The sequence below is a fragment of the Pinus tabuliformis genome, chromosome 4_1 (assembly GCF_031772625.1).
Source record: "Pinus tabuliformis cultivar Carrire ecotype Pingquan chromosome 4_1, CPIR1, whole genome shotgun sequence".
Lineage (NCBI taxonomy): Eukaryota > Viridiplantae > Streptophyta > Pinopsida > Pinales > Pinaceae > Pinus > Pinus tabuliformis.
This window is the reverse complement of record NC_142303.1, coordinates 742,570,259-742,593,875: the sequence shown is the minus strand read 5'-3', so window position 1 is coordinate 742,593,875 and position 23,617 is coordinate 742,570,259. Positions and strand designations below refer to the sequence as shown.

The 23,617-nt window shown below is 34.9% G+C and overlaps 2 pseudogenes; both read left to right on the top strand.

Annotated features, from left to right (window-relative positions):
• The first annotated feature begins 14,406 nt into the window (after positions 1 to 14,406).
• Positions 14,407 to 18,774, top strand: LOC149178284 (DNA polymerase delta catalytic subunit-like; annotated as a pseudogene).
• Positions 18,775 to 20,905: 2,131 nt separating this feature from the next.
• LOC149178283 (uncharacterized) lies at positions 20,906 to 22,665 on the top strand (annotated as a pseudogene).
• Positions 22,666 to 23,617: the final 952 nt, after the last annotated feature.

Sequence of the window (23,617 nt, the reverse complement as noted above, 5' to 3'; positions counted from 1 at the left end):
TTAATTGATCTATATTAGATCTGAAATTCTTCTCACCTTTGTATCATTTGTAAGGGTGGTCTTTACATATTGTGTGCATGATACAAGTTGTGGAAGTAGAGAAACATCTTCATTGGCTATGGCAAGATCTCCTACACCCACAAGAAGTCATAATCACACCCATCTTCGAAAGAGGTACATCCCCATCTCAACTTGACATCTTTCCTTATTTCTAAATGTTTTAATTGAATAGTATAGGGAGATAGGAGATGGTCAATCCTTTGACATATATAAATCTTTGGAAAATTTATGGAGTTCTTCACCTAAAAATAGAGAAATTTTCTCACAATAATAGGTAAAAAACTAATAGAAAAAGCTAAAATAAGTCACCTTATGATGAGAGATATTTCAATTAAATATAAATATTTACCCAAAAAAGTTACTTGTAATGATACTGGATAAAAAAACTTTCAATTCTCCCTTGAATATTTGAATAGTAATTTAAAAATTAAAATTTTAGTTATTTGGCTCTTGAGCTCCCATGACAATATCCCACCAATTGACATGTAACAATCCAAACTTAGACTTATGCATAGAAAACCAAAAGTTTGTATAGAAAATGATTAACTATTAAAAGTTAAAACCTCAACAATTCCAGAACATTTTCCAAAACTACTAATTTTCTCTTGTAACACTTGATCTCAATTGTTTTTTATTGTTTTCATTTTCCATTTTATTTCGTCTCAGCCCTATTTTGTCTTCGGAATAAAGAATCAATCCGCAACCCGATAGCCATCTTTATTTTGTCCTCGGAATCAAGAATCAATGCGCAACCCGATCATCGTCTTTTAACACAAGAGCTCGTGGTCAGCGAGCCATCAATTGCTGAGCCTAGCGGATTTTCTCTATGTAGTTTTCCACTCACGCTTAGAGCATAATCCGCACTCATAACTCGACACCCAGAATTCTCCTCCCTCCACGTCGAAAATAAAAATTGAACATTTACATTGGCGAGCATTGAAAGATTTGATGTGAACAATTTGACCTAGCCACATCATTAAAAATGTTGATAAATGAAACATTATTGAAAGGTGAATTTATCACATAGGTTAGAGAGAATGGGTGTTCTCTGTGATTTTGTATCGTCGTAATGCACCATAGATAATATTAATTAAATGAAGCCATGCATGTTGTGCGTTTAAGATTTAATTGACGAAGAGATAGAGAAGGTTCCGGAGACTGGCCACTCGCCAATGTCATAAGACAATGAAATGGAAGGTCAAAGTAATTTTATCTCCCAAAGTTCCACGTAAAGACGAAGCCGTCCGAAGTTGACACAACGATGGATAACTAATTAAAAGACATAACGTAACATCACTCGTGACGGTGAGTCGTGATTTGGCTCGACTTTCAACTTTGGGCAGCGGCTATGATTGCTCGACGGTTGCCTTTATCATGGGTGGAGATGTCATGCGTCCCTGTTTCATTATCCAATATTTCCTAGGTTCAATAATTCTCCAATTAAGTAGGGCAGTTCCTATTTCAGACCCTATAGGAACATGGACCATTATAGGAACATGGACCATTAAGTAGTGCCCAATGACGTGTTGACATTAACAAAATACAAACATGGACCAGAAATGAATCCATTGAAGTTGATGTTTCTCCTAATGCTATAGCTTGTTACATAGTTAAGAAATTTGGGAGAGCATGACATTAATATTGAGATGAAAATATGGAAATAAATTGTCATGTTTTCAGGCTACCACTTGTTGGAGCAACAACAAGCCCTAATAAAATGTCTAACAACCCTAATTTCTTAAAACAAAACATGATTAATATTTCCTGAATTTATACGACAATGTTACAAGCTCTAGTTCTTGATTGCTGTCATTTTCCAATCTTTTTCCATCCATATTTTTGTCTTATAAAGATTTGATTATTAGTTTTCTAGTCATGGATCAACTTGGGCCTTTGAAAATCTTTTAGTACAAGAGTTTGGGTCTCACCAACAATCCATTTATGAGGGTAGTTGATTTTCTGTATAAGGTTTTTCACTAATGGTTAGAATGGATTCCACCTTGATAACTTGGCATTGTAACATCCGATTACCCTTCGATGTGTAGGGAAAATGGACTGCTATTATCATACTTGTTCAATACATTTCTTCCCCTTATGACCTGCTACCTCCTCCATGACTCCCCAATTATGTGATGCATGCACCTTGCATTGTGATGTTGTGGGGATATCCCTATTAGCCTCCCATAGTTAAATGATATTTATTTGTGCCTTGAATTTTCACCTCAATAACCCAATGGTGTGATTTCCCATTATACCAATGGACTTTTGTGCTTGAAGCATTTATACATATCATTTTCATTTTCTCTTACCTAACTTATTGTGATTTCGAAATAGGTCATAACCACATGGTATGCTAATGTTATCCGTCATTTCCCTTGGACTCCTTCTTATCTTTATATCGCATCCGAACATACGTGCCACTTATTTCTCCTGTGTGATCCTTATAATTCCATCATGTTGGATGTCATTAGCATCAAATATCCTTACATTTCTCACGAAATGAGCGAATGAGGTATTTGTAATGGTGATATGAAGAAATATCCCTTCCATAGGCTTAACAAATTTTGGTGGGTTTATCAATGCATTAAATCGTGCCACATCACCCAAAAGGGCAAGGTAATGATGATGATATTTAACTCGTGTGAAGGTGAGTGGATAAGTGTTTTTACTATGAGAAAATAAGATAATATCACCATAAGGAGATACATGGGAATCCATATATTTGACATGTGAGTTCCTAGGTGGATCAATGATGTTGATTATTGAATCACTTGACAATAGTTTCCTTCAGAATATGTAGCCTTGGTTCTAAAGCACATCCTTTCCCTCATGATCATCTTTAATGGTACCAATTAACTCAAGAGAAGCATTCCGCTATCCAATTTTTATCACTAACACCTTGATCCTAGGATGAAGACATTGAGCTTATATAAACAAGCAACTCTTAGTGGGAAATGAAAAGGGATGAAACCCATCAGAAAGCTAAGGTGGTGGTTGTGGAATTTGGAAAGAATGAAAAGGCAAGGGGAAATGGTAAAATATTCTCTTAGACTTGCAAATGGAGAAAAGAGAATAATGATTCTAGATAGGATATAAAATGGTTTTATTCATAACAACAGGGAACAGATATGAGGAAGTCCATGTTCTTGCATTAAGGTAGAGTCTCTATTCTTAATGATATATTTTCTGGTTTTTGTTTTATATGTTCTCTCTAGGAAAAAATACATACATTATGGCTTGATGCATCTCATTGATGGGAAGAATGATGCTTAAGATGTTTCGTAGGTCCAACAACAAATGGAGGAATAAAGGAATCACAAATTTGATCTCGAAGAATGATATTTCTTGGAGCAATGATGATATTATAATTCCCCTCAAAGTGGATATCTTATACAACTTTATCGATTCTCCCGCTCTATGCTACAATGTTCCATGATCATACTTAAAATTATAGAGCTAGTAATGTAGACCTCCACAACATTGAGAAGATCAATGATATTCTCCCATTATGTTCACCAGGAATACCAAGTCCCTACTATCATGATGTGTGTTTAATCCACCTGACATGTCTTCGAGATTTTAGTTGATCAGGCTTCCTCTATCTAGGGCCTTAAGGGAACTAATCCATCTTTCACCATGATACCTAATTAGTTTGATGATTTACTAGTCATACACGTGTCATCTTTATAGACCCTTTCATAATGATACACTTTTAACTCTTCATGTCATATCATCATGATCACCCACTTTGTAAGCTACTCCAAAAATGTCACTATCACACTCAAACACCTATCCTCTACCCCACACCCAATGTCATTGCTAAGGGACCTACTTGAGGACTGTGCCACTGGTAAATTTTCACCTCACCATTAATTTGTTGTAATTTTCGTTTTAATCCCCTCCATGGGCACACTCAACCTTAAATCATGTTCCATTTGTATGGTGGAACCACATATTTACACTAGAATATCACTCTACTCTAAATTTGGGAATAATGTCTTAATTGGGCTATCATGAAACACTTCTATTTTCTAGATCATCAAAGAGTAGTCTCGTAATGGCTTAAAGGAATAATCCATACTTTTGTGCAAGAAGGTCATCCACAAAAAAATTTCCTTAGGTCAAGTAAGTGTACTTACCTTTTATTAGCCACATGAAGGGAATTTTTTCATATCCTAATTGCTTTATGACTTTTCAATGGCATTTCGAAGTTTCTATCTTAAGCAATTGTGGTTCATACAATCTACAAGAAGGAGAGAGCCATGCTCAGACTAGCCTCCAAGAAAGGAAGAATTGTTAGAAGAAGACCATCACAAGGCCAATAATGGAGAAAAGTAACAACCCAGACACATGAATTCTTTTTGATACATACCAAACAAATGGAGACACCCATCCCCCATGTAAATATGAAATTCATTAGACTATTCAAAATGATAAGCACTTGAAGAGTAAAGGGGTCGTGAAGGTCATCAGCTTAGAAAAGAATAAAAGAAGAGAATATTCTTAAGGATAAAATAGATGGAATGAAATATGAGAATATCACTTAGTCTATTCTCCATTTGATTTATACAAGGCAAGTTGTTCTCCCACAAATGGAAATGTTCAAACGGATTCTCAATCATGCTAAGAAAAAAAATTCCACCATAGTCGATGATGGTAGGGTTGAATTGGCCCACTATAGGCACCCCAAAATGTCAAGGATATACACGAAAATTTATCCTTAATAACAACTAGAAAAACCAATTTTTTATGCTTATATGAAAATGTATCTATCATTGGAGGACGCTTTATAGCATTGGTGAGATGACCATAAACCATTTGATAGAAAAGATATGGATGTATGCCTAACCACATAGTTATGCATATCTTGTAGAGTTACTATACCACTTGTCTATTTGATTTGAGGAGAAAAGGACACCACCCACATCAAGTTGGAATGGGTTCCTTTTATTAGCTACATCATAGAGAAGCGAACATTTTTCAAATGGGCCATAATGTTTTCAAATAACTTAGGAAAATCCATTGTCTAATATTTTACATGATGATGTCATCCCTTGGGGTAATAGTTTTGGAAGGAAAAGAAGAAAAATATTTTTAATCATATTTTTTATTTATATCCTTATAGGTTTACTCAAATTTCAATTGTGTACATTCATTGTATGGAGAATAAATTTTTCCATCCAATGGTTACCTTCTTTGTATATTGTATATTCACAACAAGAAAAATTCAAAATACATGCAAAAATGTGTTTCAAACATGTTTTATCATGTATTTGAAATTTTTGACATTGTGAGTATACTCAAATGTATGAAAAATGGGTACTCATTGATGCAAAATCTATTTCCTTATCCAATAAATATACACACTGGAAACTTGAATAAACCTATAACGATATAAGTTAATAACTAATTTTTTAATAAAATCCCCAATCACATATTAGTAACATCTTGAGTGCACATACTAAAGGCCAACTCTGTGTCCAAACCTACAACTAACTCTTTCCAAACCTTGGAACTAAACTTTGCATCCCTATATCAGACAATATTCTTCAAAACTTGATGCAATCTGACGATGCCCCCAATGAAGACCTATTTTACATCACTCGCTAAGAATGTGGACTTTACTAGAATGAAGTGTGCTACCTTTGTCAACTTGTCCACCACTACCATGAAGGAGTCATGTTGTTCTTGGAAAACCTATGATAAAGTACATGGAAATGGCTTCCAATTTCCAGTATGCAATCAGAATCAGTTGTAGCAGTCCACCTAGATGCTTACACTCTCCTTTCACCTACTGACAATCCAAGAACCGGTCGATAAAATATGCTACATCTCTCTTCAAATTTGGCCAATAATATAATTTCTTCACTACTATCAGCATCTTCTAATAACCTGGGTGACTTAAATACGGTTCACATGAAACTCCCTCAAGATCACCTTCTTTATCACATTACTATCTGGCACATATATCATGTCCCTAAATATAATTAATCCATATGTTGTGAGACGATAGTACACATCATGTACACTTGAATATGTACATGTAAATGTACCACTACCTATACTTGTACATGTACCACTCCGTGTACCTGTACCTATACCTGTACCACCACCTATACCTGTACCTATACCTAAACTCTACTGCAACCTGTGCACAATCTCCATATACCTGACATCTTCCTGACCTTCCTGCAAGATCCTATCTTGTAAATTTGTATCATAGAAGCTTATAGCTTCTATGTGATCATTAGGGAAACTTTGACGTGTAAAATGGGCCTCCTAAGGAAATTATTTAATAATAGTGGAAATAATAAAATAAGATTATCTTACATCATCAAATTTTAAATGATGCCATATTTCCCTCTTTCAAACCTCTTCCCACACTTCTCATGCAAGATATGCATGTAAGTTCCTTTATATGTTCAAACTAAACAACATAGCATTTTATATTTAAGTATTGTAACCATGATTTGGGTTTTCAATTTTATGTCATCAGCCCCTCTCGAGGCACTTGGGTTTTCTTTGAAGTACATTTCTATAAATTAACATATACATTAGCCAAATCTATTTAAATTTAGGTTGGATATTTAGAGTTATAATAATGCATACATCGACCATTTGTGTGAACTCAAGATAGATATTCATCCTCAAGTTTCCTATGTCTAGGTGCATTCTAGATCTTGATTTACATGAGATTGTGTTAGTTTCCTTATTTAATGTGCCATGAAAGAGATGGTGGCTCATATCATTTACATGAATGTTGTAGAAGGAACCTAGGCTATTTTGGTGCAAACATCATACTGGTTAGATGTATCTGAGTTTACAAATTTGCTAACATGGATCTGAAATTTCACTAGGGAATTGGAAAAATGTAAATTTATTTCAACCTGAAGACAATGTTAATCCCCAAATACAAGGAAGGAATTGGACTGTCTTTTTTATTCTTAGGACTATTGGATTTTGTCTCTTGAAATTGATTTCTGAAACTAGTTTTGATCTCAAAACTTTTTATTAAATTCCTTGGAATATTATGGAGGATATTTATAAAAACATTTGAGTACAATCGGAGCTAAATTTATTAGTGACATTCATACTGGAAGATTACCAACACTAATTCTACAACAAGTTTCCCTATCTCATTTTTCTAACATATGGGTTCACAATATTCTCCATACTTTTACCCATGTTATCATCTAGTTTTTTCTTAAAACATTTGGTCTCAAAGTACCTATTTCTCTATCTATCACTGGGTAGTGAATTTAGGTCATCCAGTCTAGATTTGGGGGACATATATTTCAATAGTATGGAAATATTGATTGAGTTAGGTGCTTGTCTTTTCATTGTATCTATTTTCAATGTTTAGAACTTAGTGACATCAACATTATCATTTTGGTACTAGTTCTTTTGTATGCAATAGTCTTGATATATACTCTTTTCCATTCCTAGTAGAGTAGTGCATAGGTTTCAACATGTTTACACCAAATATATTTGTCAATTTTAAAAGGTATGGGGCCACATGAAAAACAGGGTTAAAATCTCATCCTTTTTCAATGTTTTGCAAAAGTTGTCTTTCCTACGCCACCTAACCCCACTATCCCCAATATCCAAAATTCCCCCCTTTGTTGTTGCTGCAACATGACTATCTCTTCAAAATCTTGAAGCTTAAAATTCAAGCCTATTGGATAGTCGGCCACGGGCAACTCCGACTTTTTCACTATTTCTGACAGACATTTAACCACCTTATCTAGCAGCTCCATCCCCAGCTCCTTGCTAGTTATTCAGAAGAAAATAATTATAACAGTGAGAAACAAATGTCTATGTCTATTTATCAAACCTAAAATACTATCATTGATATTGAAGGTTGATTTTTCACCCAGTATTGCACGCCTCCAGCTCGAAACCACTAATGTCTTTAACACAAAAAAGTGAATTTCTCCAATCTTCAATAGTCTTGGAGTCAAATCGTGGCTTCTCTTCATTATTTTGAGTCACTTGATATCCACCATTCTAGGAGATGCACTGGGATGATCTTTTGCTTGGATATGTGATCATGTGTTTGGCACTAGACTCTAATTCGTTAGCATGAAATAGGTTCGAGAGGGGTGTTATGGAAATATGATTGATTCTCCTATGAACATTTCAAATCTGCATAAATCTGCGCATAGGTATAATACCAAACCATGATATTTGTAGCTTGGGTCTTTGAGAAGTATGAGGCATGAAATTGGGATTATTTGGTTTAATCCCACACCAACATTTACTCATGAATTGATGAAACCAGAGCTCATGGGCATTCACTACATTGTCATTCATTTGAATTCACTTATTCCATGTGTGGTTAACTATATTGGAGGGTTAAACATAATTCTGAGTTTTTATATCCTCTCTGCCACCAGTGCTCTACATTATTTTATGTCTTTTCATTTTCCAAGCATATTTCAGGTTTCTTTATTGCATATTGGTGCTCTTCTAAGGCAACACACCATATCACTTCATCTACCATAATAATTCTTTGGACTCCGATTAGTAGTTTCCATGCATGCTTAATATGCTTCATATGCATTGCTTTTCAAATGTTGATTTCACAGTTTAATATAAACTGGTGATAATTTATTTAAATATTTTATATACAAAATGATGCTCGTTTTTTAGGAACAATGTTTATTTTTTGAGCACCATATATGGAACCTCGTTGGTTTCAATCCATAATTGTAGAGAGTCAACCAACCAGACTTTCATTTAATTTTCTAAAATATCTCACATTAATCCAACTTCCAAATGTTGTTATATAAATGATCGAACAAACACTAACTGTGGCAACAAACTATCTTGAGGCATTATTTGGGCAGTGAATCATCCTTGAGACATTATCTGAGGCATTGGCCTATCTCTAAGGCATTATCTATAGCAGCACATTAAATCTGAGGCTTCACTGCGGCAGAAATATGTCTATGAAGCAATTCTGGGATAGAAAGATACCTCTGAGGCACTGTTGATGACAACAAATCATCCCTGAGGTATCAATTGTGGCAGCGAACCACCTATAAGGGATTGTTTGTGGCAACGAATCACCCCTAAGGTTTTTATGTGGCAGCAAATCATCTTGAGGTATGGTCTGGGGTTTTGAGGCAAGCAAGGTCTGGTTTGGAGTTGATTGTGGCTGCAATGAGATAGTGAAGTAATGTTTATAGGCAGCAAGGAGATATTCTACAGAGATTACTTTGCATTATGCGACAACAATTTAAGATAGTGCATTACCCTTTGTAATATAATCCAAATAAATCCTCAATGAAATTAGTATTACATGCATAGAAGTTTAAACCAACATATTTTAGAATAATTTTATGGTTTTAAACATTGTCATATATTTCAACATTTATTTATATAATGATCCTAACGAGTGTCCACAAACTTTTCTTCGTAGATTTCTATTACATTATTCTATACAAAATGGCAGACCAGGTATTTATGTTGCATTTGGTATTTTTATTATTTATGTTGTTGATTTATTTAGATGTTTGATTTGTTTTTAGAAATAACTTTAAAATGACACTTCAAAAGTTTGTTTGTGACTAGTTAAATGCTTGTCAGAACACTCCGATAAGCTTGCCTCAAAGTGTTAGACAGATCTTCAGTGCTCACTCAAAACATATTTGGTGTTACTGATTCTATTTTCTTATCAGTTTTTTGATCAAGGTTTTCTTATTTTTATGTTATTATATGTTTTTTTAAGAATGTACCCATGGGTGTTACTGATGCTACTATGGGGGGTTCAATGATATTCACTACTTTCATGGAAATGTTAACAAATGCACGAGGGCAAGATGCTGCTATGATGATGCATGAGGTAAGCTTTAATATTGTCTTTTATATGTTCAATTATCTTATATTCCTTATTATATTATGCTAATTTATGTTTGTGGAATGCAGGCAATTGCTAAAGTCATTCCAAACCCTATAACACCTTATAAAACATCGAAGGTAATGATAGTGGTAAAACTTGTTCAATATTTTTGTGCATTTAGTTAACTTATTTCACTATATATATTTATTAATATTTGTGTTTTTACTAAGCGTGCATTTTGTTGGCATGCAAGATTCATTTATGCCCCTCAATACAAACAATGTTGGCATGCAGGGATCATTAATGCCCCCATATACATCTAATGTTATGCAATATGTAAGATTCAACCATTTATTTATGTGAGTTTGATTATGTTATTTGTTGAGAGATCTAGGGCATATATTTAATAAAGTTTTTGCACAACGACTCCATGATTTATGAGGTGTTACGAAAAGCTACATCATGCCTTTAAATGGATCACCCCAGCTGTTTTTTTCTTCTGATACATACAATACTATTTTAACAAGTAACCCAAGCAATATGTTATTCCAAAACATGATGTCAAGTTACTTTTTTAGGGTTTTTATGTAATCAAGAGGCCTTTTTAGGGTTTCTTAAATTCAAACATTAGATCATACTCTTTTCCCTTTATTTCATTCTAGAGTTTATCCCATGCCCTAGAAATCAAATCATAGGGAACAAATACCTTAAGATTAAGGTTTCTAAATACTAGGGTATTTCTTAAAATATAAACCCGTAAATTCAACCCTACTACATCTTATGATGGACCCTTTAAAAGAAAATTATTATACATACCTCATGGACACCTATTTGTACTGATTAGTATTTTGGTTGCCATGATTATTTGTAACTTTACACTACATTTCATTGATCATTTGCCACCTTCATGACCTTCTTTTAATGAGTCTTCCGAGATATTTTCATTCTATAATGGGACTTGCTTCTTCATGTGTTCATGAAACCCATACCTCAGTCATAAAAAAATAATCTTCTTTTTCCTTTTTTACATAAATTACATAGAATTGTGATTAGATATGTCATTATGAAGACCGAACCTAGTTACATATTTCAACATTATTCATTTGTTATTCCATCTTATTATTTATATTTGTGCCTTGCAGGATGTTTCTAGGGTGACTCAAACAAGTATACAATCTGTTGGTATAGAAGGTCATGTTATGCCATCTACACCTAGACCAGAACCCCATAACATGCCCTTTACACAATTTGTTGGTATAGAGGGTCATGTTATGCCATCTACACCTAGACCAAAACCCCATAACATGCCCTTTACATAATCTGTTGGTATGGAGGGTCATGTTATGCCATCTACACCTAGACCAGAACCCCATAACATGCCCTTTACACAATCTGTTGGTATAGAGGGTCATGTTATGCCATCTACACCTAGACCAGAACCCCATAACATGCCCTCTACATCAAATGTGGGTCTAGTCAGCATTCTCCCACCAGGACCAGAACAAGTTTCTTTGAGGAGTCTTATAGACTCACAAACAAGAATGTTAAGGCTCCTACTAGATATTCCTTCAAATTTGCAAATCAGACAAGAAATAATTGAACAAATTCAGTTATGGGAAATGTCATTGTTGGAGAGTGTAGCTCCTGCAAGAGATCAATAGGTAAAATTATTTTATTTTTTTTATAATTTCATTTGTTATGTTTAGGATCATTATTTTAGATATGAAAAATAGTTTCATATTTTGGTTGGGTTCTTAATAGTTCCACAATTTCATTGTAAATTGAGGAAGTAAGTGACACAATGCCTAATGTATCTATAAGGGAACCTTCCTCAATCCCCAAGACTACAACAATATCATCGGTGACCACAAAAGGAATGCAAGAAGTTACAATCTTGCTCACTTCAGAAGGAAATGTCTTGAAGGATGAAACAGGGTTGAAATTTTATCACTTTATTTTTCGTTGTGCAGAAGAATTATTTGGAAATACCATCCAAATGGATTGGAGGAAACAAGCCAATGCCAAAAAAGAGGAACTATTTAAAGATGTAGTAATAGCATTTGGTAATCCTGGATTTGATAAGGAACTTATTTTACAGATTGCAAGTAAATACATGCACTCAAAGACATCCAATTTAAGGACAAAGTTGACAAAAAACTTGATGTATCCACGTGCAGCTTGCATCACAGACCAAGTGACATGGGATGAACTTAATAAAGATGCCAAGTTTAAGAGGAAAGTCCTCAAAAATCCAAACTATATGCCATCTGCACAAGGAGGAGCTAAGAGACGCCTATGAGATACAAGAAAAGAAACCCAAGCTAGGGTGTCAAAAATTGGATCTCACAAATTAGGCTTTGGTGGATATAATAGTATTTGTGGTGGTATGGTAAGTGATATTTCCATCTATTATATTTTCTATTTTAGGCAAAGTAACCATGGTCACGTTGAGTTAATTGTATCTTATTAGTTATTTTACCTTATAGATATGATTATCTTTGTTAATGTAGGTTCACTAGTTTCAAAAGGAAGCTTCAGAGGAAGACCTAAAATATGTTGTATTACATGGTTCGCAAGGTCTTCGCCAACACATGATAAATCGAGGGGAAAAAATAATTACTGGTTATGGATCCAAGGTTAGTTGTTTATAATATTATATGAATAATACAATAAATCAATTGGAGGTTTTAATGTTATTATAACAAGTTAAAGTGTGTTGTGTATAGGAATCAGGTGAAACATCTGGGAGTGAGCATGTGGAGGAGATACAAGCACATCATGATTTGCTTGTTGCACAAAATCATCCAATAATCATTCCTGAACCTTGGTAGGAAACCATTGTTGAATTTCAGTGAATGGGAGACATAAATAATGAGGAGGTTGTTCAGTGTGATGAGCATTCCACACCCACAATTAATGTAGCGCCTCCCAAAAAGAGGGAAAAAAGGATTGATATGTGTTAAATTTTAATAACTTGAACGTGCATCGCTCTAGCTTCTAAGGAGCGCACTAGGTTGTGAGGGTCCAAACATAAACTAATTATGTGTGCAACAAAACAAATTTTGCAGATACTTTGTTTTTTTTATGAGTACTTACATATTAAGGGCATCACTAAGACTGTTGCAGGTCCTAACTTGTATGATTTGTTTGATTATGATCAATTTGATATAATTATATTTGTGTTGTATTTAGATGACCTGGTCCTAAAAGTTAGTTAAATAAATTCTATCCCATGGTGCAATAAGAAACTGGCAAGTGAAGTTGACATGAAGGATATACACCTCATGTTTTATTTCTTAGTCTTGGAGGTTTGGCTAAGTTGAGGTGAGGTGGTCCTCGAATAGGGGTAAGCAAGCAATTGAGATTCTGAAGAAGTTTCGAATAATGGACAATAAACCATAGGCTACTTTTATGATACATATTTTGAAGTTATCATTAGATTAAGATTCAAATATGGTTGATTCGTCAGTGTACAAAAAGTATATAGCTTCCCTAACATATTTGGTAGAATTAAGCAGTCAAATTGTTGTGTGCATGAGATCCCTTGTCTCACAAACAAGGGGGGCTCAGACACCAATTTATTGTCCAGCTTGGCTTCTAATATATGGTTGAGCTAAGGTTGCTGCAAATATGCTCCATGGTCTGAGGTATGCGAGGTACTTAAAGGGTACACTGGCACAGTGCTTTGAGCTGTTGCATGCTTTAGTGGATTTTGACAGGGCCAGAGATGCATGTGGCAGGAAGAGTGATTCATGGTTTTGTTTCAACTTGGGTTGAAATATAATATCTTTGTTAGGATGGGATACCCATGTGTGCAAGTTGAAGAAGTCCCTTTCTGGGCTAAAGTAGCCTCTTGTGCTTGGTACTCATGGATTTATGAGTACTTACAGATTATGTGCATCACTAAGACCGTTGCAGGTCCTAAATTTTATTATTTGTTTGATTATGATAAATTTGATATGATTATATTTGTGTTGTATGTAGATTACCTGGTCCTAACAGCTAGTTTAAAAAACTCTATCCCATGGTGCAATAAGAAACTGGCAAGTGATGTTGACATGTATTATTTCTTGGTCTTGGAGGTTTGGCTGAGTTGAGGTGGGCTGGTCCTCGAACACGCGTAAGTAAGCAATTGAGATTCTGAAGAAGTTTCGGATAATGGAAAATAAACCCTAGGCTACTTTTATGATACATATTTTGAATTTTTCAGTAGATTTAGATTCATATTTGGTTGATTCATCAATGTACAAAAAGTAGATAGGTTACCTAACATGTATGGTAGACTTTAGCAGTCGAATTTCTATGTGGATGAGATCCCAATACACTGTCCTAGTCATCCCAGCGGTATAATGCACAGTTGTACCGTTGAAACACTAACATAGGAACCAGAAGCTATGCTACTAGAAAGGATTCAAAGTAAAGTAGGATGCTAAGACCTTAATGTTTTTGCATGTCAAACACTATGATGATACTTATTTCATTATTTACTTTTTAACCATCATATGCTGACCATTTTCGGTGATGCTAAATTGAATGCTCTTTTTCCTGTTTCCTGGGGCATATTACCAGAGATCCTAGAAGAGTTACTGGCTACCAGGAAAAGAGCCAAGGCAAACCTAAAGGTGGTGAAGTAAGTGCTTCCTATGTTCATGTTACATGCTTGTATTTTTTCCACTTAGCATCAAAATTTTTTAAATTCCTGTAATCTTGTTTAGGAGGCTAAAGATCCTTTTGAAAAGGTTGTCTTGGATGGCCGACAATTGGCTTTGAAGGTAATTACATCTTTGTCATGTCTGTATTAATTATGGCTTGGACATGAAATAAAAGTAAAACTAGGAATGCTGGTGAAACGCATAAAATAGTTTTGATTGTGTGCACTTGCAGATAAGTCCGAATTCAGTTTATGGGTTTACTGGTGCCACTGTTGGGCGATTTTCCTGTTTGGATATTTCTTCGAGTGTGACGAGCTATGGTAATTTCACAGTTCTTCCATGAAAAAAAAATATTAAATCCATGGACACCTTGATTCTCCCCTTGTTTTTCCTAGTTGTAATGTTATTGGTGCTTCTTTTACTTACAAGATAGAGATGCTTGCAGTCCTCTCTTATTCTATATATGCATGTATCAGCCATTCACATTGATTATTTTTGGGCATCAATGATATCCATGTAATTCTTTTCTTCCTCCTAGCATAATGTTTTGGGTATGAACTGTAATTGAAAATCTTGTACAAATAAGATCGAGTTCTTGAATTGCATTAATTAGTCATGTGTACTTGTAAAACTATGATGATATGCTTAGGCCCTCTTATTATATTTTGATTACAAGTCCAGTTTGATCTTTTGACACATTCTCTGTTCCATAAGACAATATTGATTTTACGTATTGTTTTAAAATTTCATATCATTAATTATCTCATTCTTTTTCCACCTGTAAGGCCGCCAAATGATAGAGCATACAAAGAGGCTAGTTGAAGAAAGGTTCACAATAGTTGGTGGTTACCAGTACAATGTTGAGGTAGGCTATTATTTAGCAACTGAAGGCATTTGTAACCTTTGAACTGGATCAGTAATGACAGGAAGTACACTTGTTGTATTGGTGATAGTCCAAGTTCTTGAAATCATAATGGGTGATCTGATCCTAACCAAGATTTCTACTGTAAATCTTGATATTATATTTTTATATTTGAATCTAGGTTGTATATGGAGATATAGATTCAGTTATGATACAGTTTGGTGTACCAAATATAGAAGAGGCCATGACGCTAGGGAGGGAAGCCTCAGATTATATTAGTGGTACATTTACAAAGGTACAGTGTCAAGAATTTTAAATATCCGTGAAGCCTCTAGAGTTGTTAATGATGTTTTTGTAGGGATGAATGTTTTAATATCACCTTTCTTTTTAAAACTAATCTTCTTTTGACATTCCACTTCCATGAAATCTTTGTAAATATGCACAGGACAAGATGATCAGTTATGCTTTTCTGTGGCTTATCTGCATCTGTTTGGTGCATCTTTGGCATCTAATCAGTGTGTTATTTAACATATGCTTTTATGCAGCCTATTAAACTAGAATTTGAAAAAATATACTACCCATTCTTGTTGATCAGCAAGAAAAGATATGTTGGGTTGTTGTGGACAAAGCCAGATGCTTATGACAAAATGAATACTAAAGGTGACAAACCTGATCTTTTTGTTTCAAAGACAGGCCTTAGTGTTTGTGAAGGCTCAAAATGCTCTTAGAAAAATAATTTATTTGATACCTTCTTAATTATTAAATATTCCTGATCTTTTAAATATTCCATATCAACAGGCATTGAAACAGCGCGAAGGGACAATTCCCTGCTGGTGAAGAACTTGGTTACAGAGTGCCTTCAAAAAATACTCATTGATCGTGACATACCTGGTGTAGTGCAGTATGTCAAGAACACTATTTCTGACTTGTTAATGAACAGAATGGATTTGTCACTTTTGGTGATAACTAAGGTGAGAACAATGAATCCTTCTGCATGTTTATGACCAAATTTGTTTGAACATTTGTTACTTTTGAAATGGATAAAATATGATAGGGGGAAGAGGAGATTTACATTGCGAGCAAGTCACTTATTACATATTCCTGGTTTCAAGTGTTAGAAGTATATACTATATACCTAGTTGGGGCAGGCCATGGAAGTTCCGATTTTAAGTCTGTTATGTTTCTTCTCCCTACATCCTGTACTTGGAAGGGATTCAGTCAATATTTACTGCTAGCAATGGGAGGAAGAAGTGTCAAGGGAGGATCTTATACAATTGAACATAATCAAAAGATGACAATATATAATATATCTGCATTTTTAATCTCATGCTGAGAAAAATTGATTACTGTTTAGCTGCAGCAGAAATAGATGTTTGCAGGTCATATCCTTTATCAAGGCTATTAGCATATTCTTAAGGGCATTGTTGTTTGCGTGTGCTAACAATCTCTTTGTTGAGTCAGGGTCTGACAAATACTGGAGATGACTATGTAGTCAAGGCAGCACACGTAGAACTAGCTGAGTGCATGCGGAAGGTAAATACTGGAAATAACTTCTCAGAACAAGTATAATGAATGGTGCAATGCCTTCTGGTTCCATTTCAATCGTATATCTCTATTTTTATTACAGCAATGCATCTAAAGACTCTTGTAATATTTTGCTTTTTATTGACAATGAGTCCATTGCTGCATTTTTTAAATTGATGTCGTGTTTTAAAGCCAAGTTGTCCCTGGTTTACAGAGGGATACTGCAACTGCTCCAACTGTGGGTGATCGTGTTCCATATGTCATCATAAAGGCTGCAAAATGTGCCAAGGTAATAATTAACCCCTTCTGTGCTCAGCATAAGTCTCGATATTGCACTAAAAAATGGTTATTTTAATTATTTTGTTGTGTTTTAAAGCCAAGTTGCCCCTGGTTTATAGAGGGATGCTGCAACTGCTCCAACTGTGGGTGATCGTGTTCCATATGTCATCATAAAGGCTGCAAAAGGCGCCAATGTTATAATTAACCCCTTCTGTGCTCAGCATAAGTCTCGATATTGCACTAAAAAATGATTATTTTAATTATTTTGTTATGTTTTATTTGGAGGCATAATTTACAGAGGGATTATGGATATAATGACTAATGTGTTTACTTGGGCTCAGGCATATGAGAAATCTGAGGATCCAATTTATGTACTGGAGAATAACATCCCTATTGATCCACAATATTATCTAGAGAATCAACTGAGCAAGGTGAAAGGCCAAAGCATCATCACTTGATGTTTATGCTCTTTTTGAAAATTTCACGTGTGTTTCAAATATATCTTGATAGATAGTAATTCTTTCCAGCTAAGTGTTTTTTATTAGTGCATGTTTTTGCTCTGTAGCCACTGTTGAGAATATTTGAGCCCATTTTGAAGAATGCAAGCGAGGAGCTTCTTCATGGTAGTCACACACGAGCAGTTTCCATATCAACTCCTTCAGATAGTGGAATTATGAAATTTGTCAAGAAACAACTCAGTTGTATTGGTTGTAAAACACCTATCAGGTATTTAGTTAATACAAGTAGAGGGTGTCCTGCATGTGGTTTCCTTGTTTATAGTAGTGCACAATTGAGAATAACTATTATTTCAGTTTGGCACTTTAGAAAGCTACTAGGGTTCATATTTTTGATGTGGAAAAATCTATGAGGTTGCATGATTCCATGCCTACTCTCCTAGTAAGAAACTATCTAACTTTCTTATAATAAGAATGTTTGGTTAGGTTGCTTCATACTGAAATTCATGATGTTACATGATTTCATGTTGCCATTGCAGCAAAGAAGATCAAACACTTTGTTCACATTGCAAAGGAAGAGAAGCATAATTGTATCAGAAAACAACTGCAAATGGTAAGCTGGTATTCTAATACCATTACTCTTTATTTGGAGAATTTAAAGGAGGCCTTGTGTCTATTGTTCTCATCTAGATTTTCTATCATATGACACTAATATTTGATCAATGTCAGTGAGGGAATTAGAAATGCTCTTTGGTAAACTATGGAAACAATGTCAGCGGTGCCAAGGCTCTCTGCACCAAGATGTTCTTTGCACAAGGTTTTTGAATGCTATATGTCAAGTATTACATAGTATTACATTTTCATAACATGATTTAAATTTACATTATGGATGTATTTTGTAACATTTGTGTGATCATGTATTTGTTTTTAACTAATAAGATGTTTTTTTATTTTATTTTTACAATTACTATCTCTTTTATACTTACATTGATGTCCTATCCTTATTGCAGTCGTGACTGCCCAATACTTTATCGTAGGAAGAAAGCTTAGAAAGACCTAACTGAAGCATAGGTGCAACTAGAGTGCTGGCAATTTTGAGGATGCTGCCTGTGTAGCTTGTAATTTTTTGTATTATCGAATATTTTGCGCTGGCAGTTTTGAGGATGCTGCCTGTGTAGCTTGTAATTTTTTGTATTATCGAATATTTTTGTTTTCTTGAATTTTCTCTGGTGTATGTTTCTCTGATTTAATGGACCAAGAATTTATTTGGTCCCTGAATCAGGATGAATTTTTTTGTATTATCAAATATTTTGCGCTGGCAGTTTTGAGGACGCTACTTGTGTAGCTTGTAATTTTTTGTATTATCAAATATTTTTGTTTTCCTGAATTTTCTCTGGTGTATGTTTCTCTGATTTAATGGACCAGGGAATTTATTTGGTCACTGAATCAGGATGAGCATGGTTTATTTATTCTACAGTGATTGTGAAGTCCTTGTTATTTAATGTTAACCAGTTCCATATATCTTTTCTCCTTGCAAATGAGATAGAGAAAAAGTCAAAATGGATACATACTTCCCAAGGCGCACCCTATAAATGCAATGTGCAAGCATATCCCAAATTTTAGGAGAGCACACACTATAAAACAAAGATCTGCAGGCTTACATATGTATATCCAGACATGCATATAGTTGAATGGATGGATGGATGGATAGGTAGATAGAGATGGATACACATATAGATTGGCAGGAGCAAATCCGAGACAATAGTTTGAGCAGATTTATTTATTTTTAAATAATTTTTGGCAGGAGCAAATCCGAGACAATAGTTTGAGTAGATTTATTTTTTTTTAAATAATTTTTTTTATTGTCTCTAGAGAGACAATAGTTTGAATTATGGACATTTATTTTTTTTAAATAATTTTTTATATTGTGAGTAGAGAGACAATAGTTTGAATTATGGACATTTATTTTTTTTTAAATAATTTTTTATATACAATAGTTTGAATTATGGAATTGTCTCTAAAGAGACAAAAATGAAATTGTCTCTAGAGAGAAAAATCAAATTGTCTTTATAGAGACAATAATAATATGTGTTCTATATTGTCTTTATAGAGACAAATTTTTGAGACATTATATTTTGAGACACCCCTTAGAGACAATATTTAAGATAATATTTGAGTTTTTTTTTGTCTCAAGTTAAGACAATTGACTCAAATATTGTCTTAAAACCCCGCTACATGTAGTAGTGACACCTACATGCGGACACTTAATTAGAGCATGCAAGATTACTTCTGCATTATTTACTCCCTTATTTGCTCCTTTTGCATGATTTACTCCATGATTTTCTCCTTTTTCCACTCTGCAACTGACTATTTCTCTCGCGAACTTGTTGGATGTGTTGAGTCTTCTCATTGATCACCACTATGGCGCATTACCTTGGGATCTTCACCCAATAATGCTATATCATCAGCGTTGTAACCTATTTTCTAATGAATCATTATTTTGTTCTTTTGATTTTCCTTTAGTGCTTTTGTTCCGCAAAGTTATGTGTTCAACCTTTATTAATTAGATTCATCTGTGCAGATTTTCTAACACATTTACGGAGACAAAAATAGATAACCAATTAAATGACATACTTGATTTGTGTGTTTTGGCTCGTCTTTTCACTTCGCGCAGCGCGATGATTGCTTAATTGCCGCGTTTTCCAGATGTCATGCGTCGCTGTTTCATTACCCAATATTGCTTAGGGTTAATAATTTTCGCATTAGAGAGCGGCCCAAGGACGGGTTGACCTTAAAATCATACAAACATGGACCACAGATTAGAGGTCAGCATCAAAGGAGGTGGGTTGATATTTGGTATTATAGTCACTGAAATCCTGGGTTGATATTTGGTATTATAGTCACTGAAATCCTTATTTCTCTCGACGCTAGATCACCTTAAATATCTTCTCATACATGGTTGGAGGCTTATGATTCATGTGATTTAAGGGTATCAACGGTAATACCAATTTGGTAATGCGTCTGAGTACTGGATTCAATCTCCGTTCAGTTACCTAGTGCAGTAGTACATTACAGAGAGATTTCTATGAATCTATAATAAGAAAAATCAAAGCTCTAGAATGAGAGTAACAGCGGCCATCAACAAGAAGCAGAGCTTTACACTTCGGTACTGCCCCTTTGGGAATAGAACCAGATAGATTATTATAATATAGGAAATATTGAGTTCGCCATGGAGTCGACCTTGAACCAGATGAGTAATGCATACGAGGATAACGAACACAGCCAGCTGCCGCCGGGGTTTAGGTTTCATCCGACTGATGAGGAACTGGTTAGTTACTATCTCACCAACAAGATTTTGGACAGCACCTTCTCCAGTTGTGCAGTTGCAGAGGCCGACTTGAACAAGTGCGAACCTTGGGATCTTCCAGGTACATATAAATCATGCATCACCATTATATGCTATTTTACCATGAACTAGTACATAATTTTAATGGCATGCTTTGCTTTAATTTTCAATTCTTATAGGCGAAGGAGAACTTATATCTTGTAAGTATTATGCTGTAACTAGTAATGATAACATGTGTGCAGCAAAAGCTAAAGTTGGTGAGAAGGAATGGTACTTCTTCAGCAATAGGGATCGCAAGTATCCAAGAAGCCTTCGCACCAACAGAGCCACAGAGACTGGATACTGGAAAACGACCGGGAAAGATCGAGAGGTTTTCACTTCAGGATCATCTGCACTCATTGGAATGAAGAAAACACTGGTGTTTTACAAGGGCAGAGCTCCCAAAGGGAAGAAAACAAACTGGGCAATGCACGAGTATCGTCTCCAAGGCAAATTCTCCAGTCAACCCGTCCACAAGAACTGCAAGGTACGTTGATAAAGTTCGGGAACAGTAAATACATTCATCTAGGTCTGGCTTTAACAAATAAAGTGATATAGATAAATAATACCACGTTTAAGTTTAATCTTTTTCTAATTTTATTGGCATTACAAAGTACAGGATCTGTAAAATACTCTCCTGGTGCAACAAAAGAGAGAACTGAACACCTGATATGTATATGATTGGACTTGGTGCAGGATAAATTGGTGGTGTGCAGAATTTTTAAGAAGAGTGCTGTCAGGAAGAGGAGTTCCATAGGGATGACGAGAAGTCAGGCATATAGTGACCTACTGTGCTCTCCATGCTTTCCTTCACGCCTGCAGTTCCCTTGCAACATGAGTGCAGAGAATGACAAAGAAACAAGATCTTCTGAAAGGCAATCCAGCACTTCTGGAAATGTTCATGATGTGTCCTGCCGCTCCATATCGATTGAACCTAACACTAATTCAACAGTACACCATCTTCATCAGATTCGATGTGGCAGCAGCTCAGATTGTCCTGATTGTTCTGATCAACTATCTGAAATGGCAGGTTTCATGGAGGAGTCTTCATATGTACACAATCTCATGCTAAATGGTCCGAGGATTTATATGAATAAGATGTCCAGAGCTGCACAATTCTCAGAGCCCAGCATCAGTTGTGATCGGATTAGTGCAATACTAGACCAGCAGCCAGGGATTCAACAGCTTCCAGGCTTACATCCCCCTAGACTATACAATCAACACATGCCTCTACCAAGTCACTCTTCAAATCTGGGATTTTACACACATCCATATATTCCTTCTTTCCACCCTTCAAACGTGGTTTCGAAGGTCCTGGTTGACCATTTTCTAGTTCTTGTGCACATCACAAAACGTTAAGCAATAACAGTGCTATGGGTGCTAATAATTATGTTAACAGCACTACCGATGGTCTCTGTCAAAGCATATTGGGTCAGCCTATTCAAAATGCCGATGGGGCTACGTGTTTGAGTTCATATATTAATCATGAAATGACTTATGTTGTCTGCAATGATCTGGATACACCACTTGATCTAGGTGATTCTTCCGCAGCTCCTCCATTGGACTTACATTCTCTCTGGAATAACGGAGAGCTTTTATTTTAATGGAACTTCAGAAAAGCATTTTCTATATCTATGCATGATGAACTGCTTGCTGCATATTGACAGATGAAGAGAGCAGAACTCCAGGGGATTGATTAAAAGGAGGATATGGATTGAGGAGATGATACTTCTAGCGAACAAGAGAACCATCTGAATTTGGAAGTACCTATTTCTTCTGATAAGGTTTGAACCTTTGAGGTGATGGTTGTTAGAATTGAACAAAAGATTAACTCTAAATGAGAACACAACTATTTTAGGGTGTGAAAATTTCTGATTCTTAAGGGAGAGGGAGAAGTGCTTCGCACTTCAGACGATGTTTATGAATTTTGAATTCCTCAGGATAGCCTTACGTGAAGTCGAGTACAGTACTCACATTTTATATGAATGATGTCATTCTTCGGAGAAGCTTTATAACACTCCTATATGTGTTTTGGAAACTTCTTCGATGTAGTTTGGAAAGATTAGAGTGAGGGTCAATCTCAATCTCAATCCATCGGTGATGATTCTGGTTTCTCTGATTTCAAAAATAAATGATTATTTTTATTGTTCCTTTTATTGCTTGGATTTTCTGAAGTGTGATTATATGTGAGAGGAAACATAAATTTTGTTAATATTCTGTAGAGTGTTCATTATGTTAAATAATATTTATGATGAAGAATCGATTTTAATGATGACTTTGTAAACCAAAATTATAATTTATCTACCACATAAAAGTGTTTTGATTTTGGTGGTGCAGAAATCATTTGGTGCTGTTGATTTATTTGTTAAGTGTTTGATAATATGCATTTTTAATAAATTATTTATTAATTTAAATTAATTTTAAACTTCAATTATATATATAGAGAGAGAGTGTGTGCTGCTGCTGTATGGATACCTGTTATATGTTAATATTATATTTAATAATTTTTTATTTTTTTTAATAATTTATTATTAAAATAATTTAATATTAAGTTAT